Here is a 14,037-nt window from a genome sequence, read left to right as displayed (position 1 = left end):
CAAGACTTACATCAGATCCTACATACATGCATAGTATCAAGAAGGGTTGGTGGAGTTATTGCAGCAAGCCAGCTTTGACTCTTGGCTAGACTATCCTACGATACTCCAGTTTGAAATAGTTTTACGCACACGAGTCCACTATTCACCACTTCAATACACTACCGAGGATCCACCTCCGTCTTCCTACGGAAGAGCCATCCTCGGCACTCACACTTATCTTGAGGCTTTTAGTAGTTTCCATTTACTTGTCTATGAACTGTATAGGCAACCAAGTAGTCCTTTACCGCGGACGCGGCTATTCGAATAGATCATGTTAACCCTGCAGGGGTGTACTTCTTCATACATGTTTCCACCACTTAGCGTCTGCACACGACATGTGCTCGGCAGACTTCAAGCGAAAGCCGACGTGGGTGTAGACCACGACCTACCTAAACACTTAAGCCTCTAGTCCAGGTTTATCGCCTATTCAGGTTCCATCCGCATGGAGTCCGGCCGAGGTTTCCCATACGGCCCCGAACGATGTGAACAGGGTTCCCGAGATACCTAACGGGTATTCGGTACACCGTGCCACGTACCTACCGCATCACAGCCCACCCTTACGGTCAGCGCTGTCCACGGCCTCCAGTAGGCTACAAACACCAGAAACTACTTGCAACTCCTGGATAGAGAGCTAGGGTGAATAAGAAGTCGAGCGGGGTCATATTTCAGGGCCCAATGCATGGTAGTAGCTGATTCTTAAATCACACATACAGATCTCAGTGCTTAAGGTCGGCTTCAATGAAACAACCCACCATGTACTCCTACATGGCCTCTCATCGATACCTTTACCAAATCGTGTTCACCACACCACTCTCATTACCGGCATTAACATTTCACTCTAGCCCATCACCCAGATGAGCCAGACCTGACACGACTCTAAGCATAGCAGGCATAGCAAGGTAGGAACAACACATACATATGGCTCAATCAACTCCTACACATGCTAGTGGGTTTCATCTAGTTACTGTGGCAATGACAGGTCATGCAGAGGAAATGGGTTCAACTACCGTAGCACACAGCAGTTTGAATCGCATTGTCTTAATGCAGTAAAAGAGAGCAGGAGCGAGAACATGGGATTGTATCGATATGATCAAATGGTTGGTTGCTTGCCTGATGGTTCGTTGCACGGATACGATTCTTCGTTAGGGTAATCACGGTACTCCTCGGGGACAGATCCTGTCGCAAAGGGTAACGATACACAGGCATCACCAAACAATGTGCAACAATATGATGCATGCATGAAACATGGCAATATGAGTGTGTTGGGCTAATGCAACTAAAACCAGATGTGTTTGAGCAAATTTGAATCAAAGATTCAAATTCCAAATTCAAATATGGCCTTTTAAAGTGCCTTTTCTTGTTCTGATTAAAACATCAAGTTAACTTGTTTGATCATGCATGAAAATAGTACAGATGGATAGATTGGATTTTTCTGATCATTTTTCATATATTATTTGTCCAATTTGGAGTTACAGAATAAAAGTTATGAGTTTTTGAAGTTTAAATAATATTCTGGAATTTCTTGATTTAATTTAAATCCAGAAATTCAATTACTGCGTCAGCCTGACATCACAGTGACATCAGCAGGTCAACAGGGCTGGCTCGGGTCAAACCTGACATGTGGGGTCCACACGTCAGTGTCACAGGGGCTAATCCCGCGTTGACCCCGGGCTGGTTAGCTTTGACTAAGCCCTGGGGCCCACTTGTCAGCGTCAGTAGGTGGTGGATTAGTGGTTAATCAACTAGGCCACGTCAGCTCGCCGGAGTTCTGGCCGGCGGCGACCAACAGTGCGGCGGCGATAGTGGTTTTGGTCGTTTCGGCCACCAAATGGAACGCGGCGACCACCGGAGTGAAGCTGAGGACGGCCCGCGGCTCTTGGCGGAGTCCGTTGGGGTCGGGGTGGCCGGAGTTGACGGCGGTGAGCTCGGCTGCGGCCGCCGGGGTTCGGTCGTGCACGGGAGTGGTGCTGGAGCTCGAAGTCGAGCAGAGTGAGGCGCTAGGGATGCTCTACTGGTTCTTGCGAACGTGTCGGGCTCGCCGGGGTGACCAAATGGTCACCGGAGCTGCGTCAACGGTGAGCTCGGCGACGGCGGAGGTTCGGCCGTGGTGGGGATGCAGCTACGGTGAGGGAACGAGGGGAAGGAGAGGGGGAAACGACTCGGGGGCTCACCGCGGTTGCAGTGGGCGTCGAAGCGGGCTCGGGGACGCGCTGGAGACGGCGAATTCGTCGGCGACGGTGATCGGAGCCCGAAGAGGGGAACGGCGACGTGGCGGCGATGCAGGGCTTCCGGGGACTCGTGGAGCGGTGGGGAGGAAGAGGGAGTTGTGGCGGAGCTTCTGAGCTACTCGGGGGAGCGAGGGGTGGCCGGAGACAGTGGCTAAGGCGAACGGCGGCGACGGTGTGCTTCGACCGTGAGAGGGAGAGAGCGAGGGAGAAGCCGGGGGAGAGTGAGAGCGAGCAGGGGGGATCGGGACGGGCTGCGGACGTCGTCCACGCGGCCAGGAGGGCGTCGGCAAGCAGGAGGTGGCCGCGCGGCCGTGCGCGCGCGAGCACGTAGCAGCTTCGGGGCGTGGGGAGGAAGACGACGGGGAGCTACAGTGCTGGGCTGGCTAGCTGGGCCGGCCAGCTGGCTGGGCCGCACAGGTAAGTCTTCCCTCTCTTTTCTGTTTTCTGTTTTATTTAATATTTCTGCAACTTTGTTGAATTAAATAAAATACCTAGTCAACTCCAAAAATCACCAAACTACTCCTGGTCCATAGTTGGAATATTTCCAACATGAAACATTTTAGTTTGGAGATATTTGAGCATTTAAATATTTTATATTATTTTAAATGCCCAAATTCAAATATCTATGATTTAATTCAAAAACCCTAAGATGGCCTAGAAAAATGTGCACCACTTTTGTCAGAGGTTCTGAACCAAGGCTAAAATGATGGACATTTTAGAAGGGCATTTCAGGTTCATTGAAAAATTATTTTAGTAACCCTAGTTGGTTTCAGAGGGGACTGGGGGTTCTGTCATCCCCATTTCAAGTTTCTGATGAAAAGTAAACATGATGCAACACTCTAATGCATGACTAGCTAGGGTGTGACAACTCACCCCCACTCAAAAGAATCTCGTCCCGAGATTTGGGTTCCTCCGAGAAGAAGGCGGGATATTCAAGTCGAAGACGATCCTCCCTTTCCCAAGTTGCTTCATCTTCAGAATGGTGCGACCATTGAACCTTGAGAAACTTGATATTATGACGTCGCGTGGTACGTTCGGCTTGATCGAGGATACGAATGGGGTACTCTCGATATGTAAGATTATCTTGGAGATCAAGCGTTTCGTGGTCCACTTCACGGATAGGATCCGAGAAGCAACGCCTGAGTTGAGAAACGTGGAAGACATCGTGAACTCTGGAGAGGTGCGGAGGTAGTTCCAATTGGTAGGCAACTTCTCCTCGTTTGGCAAGAATGCGAAAAGGTCCAATGTAACGAGGAGCCAATTTGCCTTTGATACCGAAGCGATGGGTTCCCTTCAGAGGGGTGACCCGAAGATAAGCCTTCTCGTCAACCTCGAAAGTCATAGCCTTATGTTTTCGGTCATATTGACTCTTTTGACGGGATTGGGCTGTTTTCAACTTTTCACGAACGATACGAACTTGTTCTTCTGCTTCCTGAATCATATCCGGGCCAAAGAATTGTCTTTCCCCGGTCTCTGACCAGTTAAGGGGTGTTCGACATCGTCGTCCATAGAGAACTTCAAAAGGGGCTTTACCCAAGCTAGATTGATAGCTGTTGTTGTAAGCGAATTCGGCAAATGGAAGGCACTTCTCCCAGTCCATTCCGAACGAGATAACAGAGGCTCGGAGCATGTCTTCTAGAATTTGGTTGACGCGTTCCACTTGACCACTCGACTGAGGGTGGAAAGCGGTGCTAAAGGAGAGACGAGTTCCCATAGCATTTTGGAAACTTTCCCAAAATGGAGAGGTGAAAAGACTTCCTCGATCCGAGTTAATTTCCAAAGGAACACCATGGAGAGACACTATTCGGGAGATGTATAAGTCTGCCAGCTGACTAGCGGTTATACTCTCTCGAACAGGTAGGAAATGGGCTACTTTGGAAAGACGATCGACCACGACAAAGATAGCATTATTCCCTCTCTTAGTCCTGGGAAAACCGGTAATGAAATCCATACCAATTTTATCCCATTTCCATTCAGGAATAGCTAAGGGTTGAAGGGTGCCAGCAGGCCGTTGGTGCTCTGCTTTTACACGACGACAGACGTCGCAGTTAGCAATATACTGAGCAATTTCTCTCTTCATCCTAGTCCACCAGAACCTCTGGCGTAGGTCCTGATACATCTTAGTACTACCGGGATGAATAGTGAGAGGAGATTCATGAGCCTCCTTAAGGATCAACTGCCGTAGATGCTGGTTCTTGGGAACCACTAGACGGTTCTCAAAGTACACAACACCATGATCATTTGTGGAGAAACAACTAGCACCTCCGCTAGCAATGTTCTCCTTGATCTTAGCTATTCCCTTATCTCGCTTCTGGGCAGCAATGATTTGATCCGTAAGAGTAGGTTTCGCCACCAAGGTGGAGAGAAATCCTTGAGGAACAATGTGAAGGTTAAGCTTCCGGAATTCCTCATGGAGAAGCGGTTGACTTTGTTGTAACATCAGGTTGTTACAATAAGATTTACGACTTAGCGCATCAGCCATGACGTTGGCTTTCCCTGGGGTGTAGGTTATTCCTAAGTCGAAGTCTGTGATCAATTCAACCCAACGTCTCTGCCTGAGATTCAAATCCGGGTGGGTGAAAATATACTTCAGACTTTGGTGATCAGTGAATATTTCGCAACGATTACCGAGAAGGTAATGTCGCCAGGTCTTAAGTGCATAGACTACGGCTGCAAGTTCTAGATCATGAGTAGGATAATTCTCCTCATGTGGGTGCAATTGCCGTGAAGCGTAGGCAATTACGTGTCGATCTTGCATGAGAATGCAACCTAGTCCTTGTCGCGAAGCGTCGCAGTAGATAACAAAGTCCTTAGAGAAGTCTGGCGGTACCAGTACGGGAGCAGAAGTCAGGCGTCTTTTCAGTTCCTGAAAGCTGTGCTCACATTGTGGAGTCCACTCGAACTTCTTATCTTTCTTGAGGAGTTCGGTTAGAGGTTTGGCAACTTTGGAGAAGTTCTCGACAAAGCGACGACAATAGCTCGCTAAGCCCAGAAAACTCCGAACTTGCTTGACCGATTCAGGTGGAGTCCAATTAAGAATGGCTTGAACTCGCTCAGGGTTAACAGCAATACCTTTACCAGATATTACATGACCCAGATAGGTCACTTCTGACAACCAGAATTCACATTTAGAAAATTTGGCATAAAGGCGATGCTCTCGAAGTTTCTGCAACACTAGCCTTAGATGTTCGGCATGTTCTTCCTCGTTCTTGGAGTAGATGAGTATATCATCGAGGTAAACCACGACGAATTTATCCAAATACTCCATGAAGATTGAGTTCATTAACCGAGAAAAGGTGGCTGGAGCGTTGGTTAAACCGAAGGACATGACGGTGTACTCGTATTGGCCGTAACGAGTAACAAAGGCCGTTTTAGGGATGTCCCCGTTTCTGATTTTGATTTGATGGTAGCCCAACCTCAAATCCATCTTGGAGAAGACTGAGGATCCAGCGAGCTGATCGTACAGGTCGTTGATCCTGGGAAGCGGATATTTGTTCTTGATTGTGACCAAGTTGACAGGTCGGTAATCTACAACCATCTGGTCCGTACCATCCTTCTTCTTGACGAATAGGACGGGGCAAGCCCACGGAGAAGAGCTAGGTCGGATGAAACCCTTTTTCAAGGACTCATCGAGTTGTTTCTTAAGCTCGGCTAGTTCTAGGGGTGCCATCTTATAAGGTCTTCTAGCAATCGGAACGGTTCCTGGAATGAGGTCTATTACAAACTCAACATCCCTGTCAGGTGGAACACCTGGCAATTCCTCTGGAAAGACATCCGGGAAGTCACGGACTACCGGAACGTCCTCAAGGTCTGGCAAAGGGCTGGCGTTAAGAGAATATAATTGTCGCTTGGCTATTCGGGTCAAGACATTGACTATCTTCCCCGAAGGATGGGTGAGTTGAACAGTCCTAGAGAAGCAATCAATTTTGGCTTGATGAGCTGACATCCAGTCCATACCCAAAATGATATTAATATCTGAAGATTTAAGGGCTATCAAAGATGCGAGGAAAACAAGTCTGTCGACTTGGATTTCATTTCCATGGCTTACTCTAGAAGTTTGCCATTTGGATCCCGGAGTTTGAATTACCATAGAGGATGGCAAGTCACAGAATGCAACGTTATGCAAACGAGCATAATTTTCAGATATAAAAGAATGAGAGGCTCCTGTATCGAAAAGAACAGATGCCGGGTGGCAATTAACAAGAAGCGTACCGAGAACGACGTTGGGATCTTCTTGAGCTTCTTCGGCAGAGACACAGTTGACATGGCCACGTGAAGCGGTGACCGGTTTAGCATGGAACACTTTTCCTGTCGGCTTGCCACGGCCAACAGCTTTAGCAGATTGATTGGGGTTGGTCTGGGGACACTCACGCATATAGTGACCAGATTCCCCACACTTGAAACAAGTCACGGAACTGGTACGTGGAGGAGCATTATTGGTTGGACCCCCATAGGGCTTAGCTGGAGCAGACTGTTGAGCAGGGCGAGGCGCCTGGAAGGATGGCCTCGGTGTGAACCTGGGTGGCAGGGCGGTGTTGGGTACCCACACGCGGCGCTTCTGAGGACCAGCACCGGATGAGGAACCCGTGTCACGTCCATGCTTGCGTGTTGCGTCATAGTCAGTCTGACCAGTTTCAGCACTGATGGCTTTGTTGACAAGTTTCGAAAAAGATGTGCACTCATGCAGACGGAGGTCGCGGCGAAGCTCAGGACTAAGGCCCTTACGGAACCTTGCTTGCTTCTTGGCGTCAGTAGAAACTTCCTCGGTTGCATATCGTGCAAGATTACCAAACTCCCTGCTATAGACATCCACAGAAAGTCGGCCTTGGGTGAAATTGCAAAATTCTTCATGCTTACGGTCCATGAGACCCTCCGGAATGTGATGCTCACGGAAAGCGTCGCTGAATTCAGCCCAAGTTGTGACATGGCCTGCTGGGCGCATAGCTCCATAATTCTCCCACCATAGACTGGCGGGGCCTTCAAGATGATATGCAGCAAAGGTGACCTTGTCAGCCTCCGCTACCAGCGCAGAACGCAATTTGTGAGAGATACTGCGAAGCCAGTCATCAGCGTCGAGAGGCTCGACGGAGTGGTGGAACGTGGGTGGATGCAATTTGATAAAATCACTGAGTGACACCACGTTAGCCCTCTGATGGTGTGCTGTATTCTGTTCAATACGCTCCAGCAAACGGTTTGTCTCCCGCTTGTTTCTCTCAGCTTCCATCATCACCTCGGCTAGTGAAGGAGGATGAGGCAGAGTTTCATTTCTGGCTTCACTGCCTTCGGCCTGCTCTTGGGAAGCAGGGTTAGCGCGCGTGTTGACCATCCTAGGTAAACAAGACAATGATTTAGTCAGGATGGTAAAATTCCGACATAGGGTACATAATGTAAGGAATAACTCGGAATGCAAGATGATCATCCGTATGACATGGTAGATACAGAAACTGCTTCTTTATTCCATTGTCATACACACCATACAGGTTTAGTACAAGACCAAGCAAAGTACTAATACGGTGAAAAGAGGATTACATCTCATCGGAGGCATCTCAAGCTCTTATACATTATTTTTCTACATCTCCGGAAGGAGTACAAACTAGGTCATATCCCACGAGTCACGCAGGACGATAGACAACACAGCTAGTGCGAACTAGTGATACTACTACTAACTCAGACCGATCCGTAGTAGTCCTCATAAAAGTCACCTCCATAGCCTGGAAGCTCAACATGTTCATCCGGAAACAGACGATCTCGCGGAGCTTGTGGACCATAGGGGCTAGGATGAGGCCTTGGACCAACAAACGGTGGCCTACGGGGACCGCGAGGTGGGGTGATGCCTCCTACATCACGCCACACCATCACGTCTGGCAGAGCAGATCTCACAGGATAGAGATCGCGCATATCTGAATATCCAGCTTGCACCGCCGGTGCGAACCGAGTCAAAGTGGCCCAGTGGTCAGCACGGGTATTGAAGAGCTCTAACCTTAAGGCCCGATTTTCACGGTCCTTATCCTCGAGCATTTCAGCAGTGGTGCGAGTCCGTGAATCCTCCTGAGTGGAGTCAGCGTAGATAGCCTGGAGATACCCTTGTGCTCCCGGAAGTGATCCTGGCATATAACGGAAATCAGAGTCCCGAAATAACCCAGATCTGACTCGCATAATGGTCATCATAGAGTAGGCGGCATCCTGCACAGCCATCTCAATAGTAACCCCGAGTCCATAGGAGCAGTGAAGAGGCTCAGTGGATCCAGGATAAGATGGAAATATCCTGACAGTGCAGAGATACTAGCTTTGATTAAAGTCTCGGAATTGCTCTTCGACCGTGTACTCAGGATACCAGGGGTATCCAGCCTCAGTCATTACCCTAACCAACTTGGCAGTATGGCCGGGTACATCTAGGCATCGGGTCAGGCGAACCACTTGATTGAGGTCGCGAGTGGCCATCTGAAAGCACAATTATAATGCAAAGGCATTAGAATTTCTAGCAAAATTTCGGCAGCATAACAGCTGTAAATGCTCAAAAAGGATATTGAGACATTTGACAAAGGATTTCATACACACTCAACATCATCATATCAAGTTCTGAATCCATTCTAACAACATAATGTGGTAGTAGAACTGAACTAGGCTGATAACCATCAAACTTATAAGGTACTACTGATTAGTAACACGTGATCCTGATAGAGAGAACAGATCCTAATTCCTTAACCCCCGGTGGAAGAATGGACTGACTCAGATCAGAATGTCATAAGGTATAAGGAGTAAAAAGAGCCTTACGTTCCATCCCACAAACAATTCCCCTACATATAACTAAAGAATTTCTAGACTCAACATCGACCAGTTTGGCTTGGAGAACCTACAGGCAGTCCGGCTCTGATGCCAACGCTGTCAGGACCCCGACTCGATGCCACATCGATCTAGCTGGTAACACCTCATATCACTTTGCGGCCTCACGCACGGTATCCCCACGGGTGTCGTCTTACCTTTTTCCCGGGACCGTTTGCGCCTTTTGGCTCACGTATATGATAGTGTCGCTAGCATCCATATGATAAAGAGCCCGGGCTGACATGACTAGTCGTAAACCCAAAGTGGCACAGACTTACAGGGACAGGCATCCATGACCCGGCTTCGAATGTGTCGGTCATCAGCAAGTGGGTCCGGGCTGTAGCACTGGGCTAGCAGGACTCCGGTAAACCGGGCTGTAGCGGGCTAACAGGACTCCGGTACTCAAAGCGTGACATTTCCCCGAAGGGACAGACACAGGAACGAAGAAGGACACATGCCGGCCAGCCTAAGTGTTCCAGAGCAGTAGCAAGCTACCATGGCTCAGCGGTAACACTAGGAGACATTTCCCGGTAAGAGAGGCTACTAAAGATAAACAACTAGATAGTCAGATCCCACACATACCAAGCATTTCAATCATACACACAATATGCTCGATATGTGCAAATACAACGAAGCATCACAACATGACTCTACGACACAAGTACTTTATTTAAGGCTCAGGGAGCCATACATAGCATACACACAAAGGTACGGGTCTCACGACCCAACATACAAGTCATACAATCATACAAGCCAACAGCGGAAGTAACTTGTCTGAGTACAGACAACTAGTAAAATAAAAGAGGCTTTGGAAAGCCTGGCTATACTACGTGGTCCTTCACAAGCTCAGGGTCACCACCTGGGTCTTTAGCCTACTCGTTGATGTCAACGTCTACATAGAACCCATCAGAAGGGGTTGCAGCGTCTTCTGTAAAAATGTAGATTATAGCAACATGAGTACAAAGGTACTCAGCAAGACTTACATCAGATCCTACAAACATGCATAGTATCAAGAAGGGTTGGTGGAGTTATTGCAGCAAGCCAGCTTTGACTCTTGGCTAGACTATCCTACGATACTCCAATTTGAAATAGTTTTGCGCACACGAGTCCACTACTCACCACTTCAATACACTACCGAGGATCCACCTCCGTCTTCCTACGGAAGAGCCATCCTCGGCACTCACACTTATCTTGAGGCTTTTAGTAGTTTCCATTTACTTGTCTATGAACTGTATAGGCAACCAAGTAGTCCTTTACCGCGGACGCGGCTATTCGAATAGATCATGTTTACCCTGCAGGGGTGTACTTCTTCATACACGCTCTCACCACTTACCGTCGTTTACACGACATGTACTCGGCAACCTTCAAGCGGAAGCCCAACGTGGGTGTCGGCCACGACCTACCTAATCACCTAAGGCTCCAGTCCAGGTTTATCGCCTATTCAGGTTCCATCCGCAGGGAGTCCGGCCGAGGTTTCCCATACGGCCCCGAACGATGTGAACAGGGTTCCCGAGATACCTAACGGGTATTCGGTACACCCAGCCACGTACCTACCGCATCACAGCCCACCCCTACGGTCAGCGCTGTCCACGGCCTCCAGTAGGCTACAAACACCAGAAACTACTTGCAACTCCTGGACGGAGAGCTAGGGTGAATAAGAAGTCGAGAGGGTCCATTGGTTTCGGGCCCAATGCATGGTAGTAGCTGGTTCTTAAATCACACATACAGATCTCAGTGCTTAGGGTCGGCTTCAATGAAACAACCCACCATGTACTCCTACATGGCCTCTCATCGATACCTTTACCAAATCGTGTTCACCACACCACTCTCATTACCGACATAATCATTTCACTCTAGCCCATCTCCCAGATGAACCAGACCTGACACAACTCTAAGCATAGCAGGCATAGCAAGGTAGGAACAACACATACATATGGCTCAATCAACTCCTACACATGCTAGTGGGTTTCATCTAGTTACTGTGGCAATGACAGGTCATGCAGAGGAAATGGGTTCAACTACCGTAGCACACAGCAGTTTGAATCGCGTTGTCTTAATGCAGTAAAAGAGAGCAGGAGCGAGAACATGGGATTGTATCGATATGATCAAATGGTTGGTTGCTTGCCTGATGGTTCGTTGCACGGATACGATTCTTCGTTAGGGTAATCACGGTACTCCTCGGGGACAGATCCTGTCGCAAAGGGTAACGATACACAGGCATCACCAAACAATGTGCAACAATATGATGCATGCATGAAACATGGCAATATGAGTGTGTTGGGCTAATGCAACTAAAACCAGATGTGTTTGAGCAAATTTGAATCAAAGATTCAAATTCCAAATTCAAATATGGCCTTTTAAAGTGCCTTTTCTTGTTCTGATTAAAACATCAAGTTAACTTGTTTGATCATGCATGAAAATAGTACAGATGGATAGATTGGATTTTTCTGATCATTTTTCATATATTATTTGTCCAATTTGGAGTTACAGAATAAAAGTTATGAGTTTTTGAAGTTTAAATAATATTCTGGAATTTCCTGATTTAATTTAAATCCAGAAATTCAATTACTGCGTCAGCCTGACATCACAGTGACATCAGCAGGTCAACAGGGCTGGCTCGGGTCAAACCTGACGTGTGGGGTCCACACGTCAGTGTCACAGGGGCTAATCCCGCGTTGACCCCGGGCTGGTTAGCTTTGACTAAGCCCTGGGGCCCACTTGTCAGCGTCAGTAGGTGGTGGATTAGTGGTTAATCAACTAGGCCACGTCAGCTCGCCGGAGTTCTGGCCGGCGGCGACCAACAGTGCGGCGGCGATAGTGGTTTTGGTCGTTTCGGCCACCAAATGGAACGCGGCGACCACCGGAGTGAAGCTGAGGACGGCCCGCGGCTCTTGGCGGAGTCCGTTGGGGTCGGGGTGGCCGGAGTTGACGGCGGTGAGCTCGGCTGCGGCCGCCGGGGTTCGGTCGTGCACGGGAGTGGTGCTGGAGCTCGAAGTCGAGCAGAGTGAGGCGCTAGGGATGCTCTACTGGTTCTTGCGAACGTGTCGGGCTCGCCGGGGTGACCAAATGGTCACCGGAGCTGCGTCAACGGTGAGCTCGGCGACGGCGGAGGTTCGGCCGTGGTGGGGATGCAGCTACGGTGAGGGAACGAGGGGAAGGAGAGGGGGAAACGACTCGGGGGCTCACCGCGGTTGCAGTGGGCGTCGAAGCGGGCTCGGGGACGCGCTGGAGACGGCGAATTCGTCGGCGACGGTGATCGGAGCCCGAAGAGGGGAACGGCGACGTGGCGGCGATGCAGGGCTTCCGGGGACTCGTGGAGCGGTGGGGAGGAAGAGGGAGTTGTGGCGGAGCTTCTGAGCTACTCGGGGGAGCGAGGGGTGGCCGGAGACAGTGGCTAAGGCGAACGGCGGCGACGGTGTGCTTCGACCGTGAGAGGGAGAGAGCGAGGGAGAAGCCGGGGGAGAGTGAGAGCGAGCAGGGGGGATCGGGACGGGCTGCGGACGTCGTCCACGCGGCCAGGAGGGCGTCGGCAAGCAGGAGGTGGCCGCGCGGCCGTGCGCGCGCGAGCACGTAGCAGCTTCGGGGCGTGGGGAGGAAGACGACGGGGAGCTACAGTGCTGGGCTGGCTAGCTGGGCCGGCCAGCTGGCTGGGCCGCACAGGTAAGTCTTCCCTCTCTTTTCTGTTTTCTGTTTTATTTAATATTTCTGCAACTTTGTTGAATTAAATAAAATACCTAGTCAACTCCAAAAATCACCAAACTACTCCTGGTCCATAGTTGGAATATTTCCAACATGAAACATTTTAGTTTGGAGATATTTGAGCATTTAAATATTTTATATTATTTTAAATGCCCAAATTCAAATATCTATGATTTAATTCAAAAACCCTAAGATGGCCTAGAAAAATGTGCACCACTTTTGTCAGAGGTTCTGAACCAAGGCTAAAATGATGGACATTTTAGAAGGGCATTTCAGGTTCATTGAAAAATTATTTTAGTAACCCTAGTTGGTTTCAGAGGGGACTGGGGGTTCTGTCATCCCCATTTCAAGTTTCTGATGAAAAGTAAACATGATGCAACACTCTAATGCATGACTAGCTAGGGTGTGACAACTATAAAGATGATTGTACTTTGCTTTGCCCGCCGCTACACGCTTGAATAATGAACAACGAGCTAAAACTTACCGCAAACGTGCAAAATAATTAAACGTGGTAAATATATGTCGCGGCCGTGAGTTTTCTTTTGCACGCCGTGCAAAAAAGAAATTTAAAAAGGGTATGCAACACGAGGACTTCCCAAGAGGTCACCCATCCTAGTACTACTCTCGCCCAAGCACGCTTTACTTCGGAGTTCTGATGTGATCCGGTGCTTTAGTGCTGGTATGGTCGCACCCAACATGTTTCCCCCGTCTTCGTCCCATATGCTTGCCCCTCCCAGCTCCACTACAAAGACGATTGTACTTTGCTTTGTCCGCCGCTACACGCATGAATAAAGAACAACGAGCTAAAACTTACCGCAAACATGCAAAATAATAAAACGTGGTAAATATATGTCGCAGACGTGAGTTTTCTTTAGCACGCCGTGCAAAAAAAAATTTAAAAAGGGAATGCAACACGAGGACTTCCCAGGAGGTCACCCATCCTAGTACTACTCTCACCCAAGCACGCTTAATTTCGGAGTTCGACATGTTACCCCCGTCTTCGTCCCTTATGCTTGCCCCTCCCAGCTCCACTACAAAGACGATTGTACTTTGCTTTGCCCGCCGCTACACGCGTGAATAATGACCAAACGAGCTAAAACTTACCGCAAACGTGCAAAATAATAAAACGTGGTAAATATATGTCGCGGCCGTGAGTTTTCTTTTGCACGCCAGGAGGTCACCCATCCTAGTACTACTCTCGCCCAAGCACGCTTTACTTCGGAGTTCTGATGTGATCCGGTGCTTTAGT

General features: G+C 49.0%; 1 non-coding gene across 1 annotated transcript; it reads right to left on the bottom strand.

The window, feature by feature from the left end:
• Positions 1–13,362: 13,362 nt before the first annotated feature.
• Positions 13,363–13,481, bottom strand: LOC119347257. The gene has a single exon (XR_005168226.1). It is a non-coding gene; the product is annotated as a 5S ribosomal RNA (ribosomal RNA).
• Between the last annotated feature and the right edge of the window lie 556 nt (positions 13,482–14,037).

Source organism: Triticum dicoccoides, unplaced genomic scaffold (assembly GCF_002162155.2).
Source record: "Triticum dicoccoides isolate Atlit2015 ecotype Zavitan unplaced genomic scaffold, WEW_v2.0 scaffold61879, whole genome shotgun sequence".
NCBI lineage: Eukaryota > Viridiplantae > Streptophyta > Magnoliopsida > Poales > Poaceae > Triticum > Triticum dicoccoides.
The sequence above is the reverse complement of the archived record's forward strand: the minus strand, read 5'-3'. Positions and strand labels throughout refer to the sequence as shown.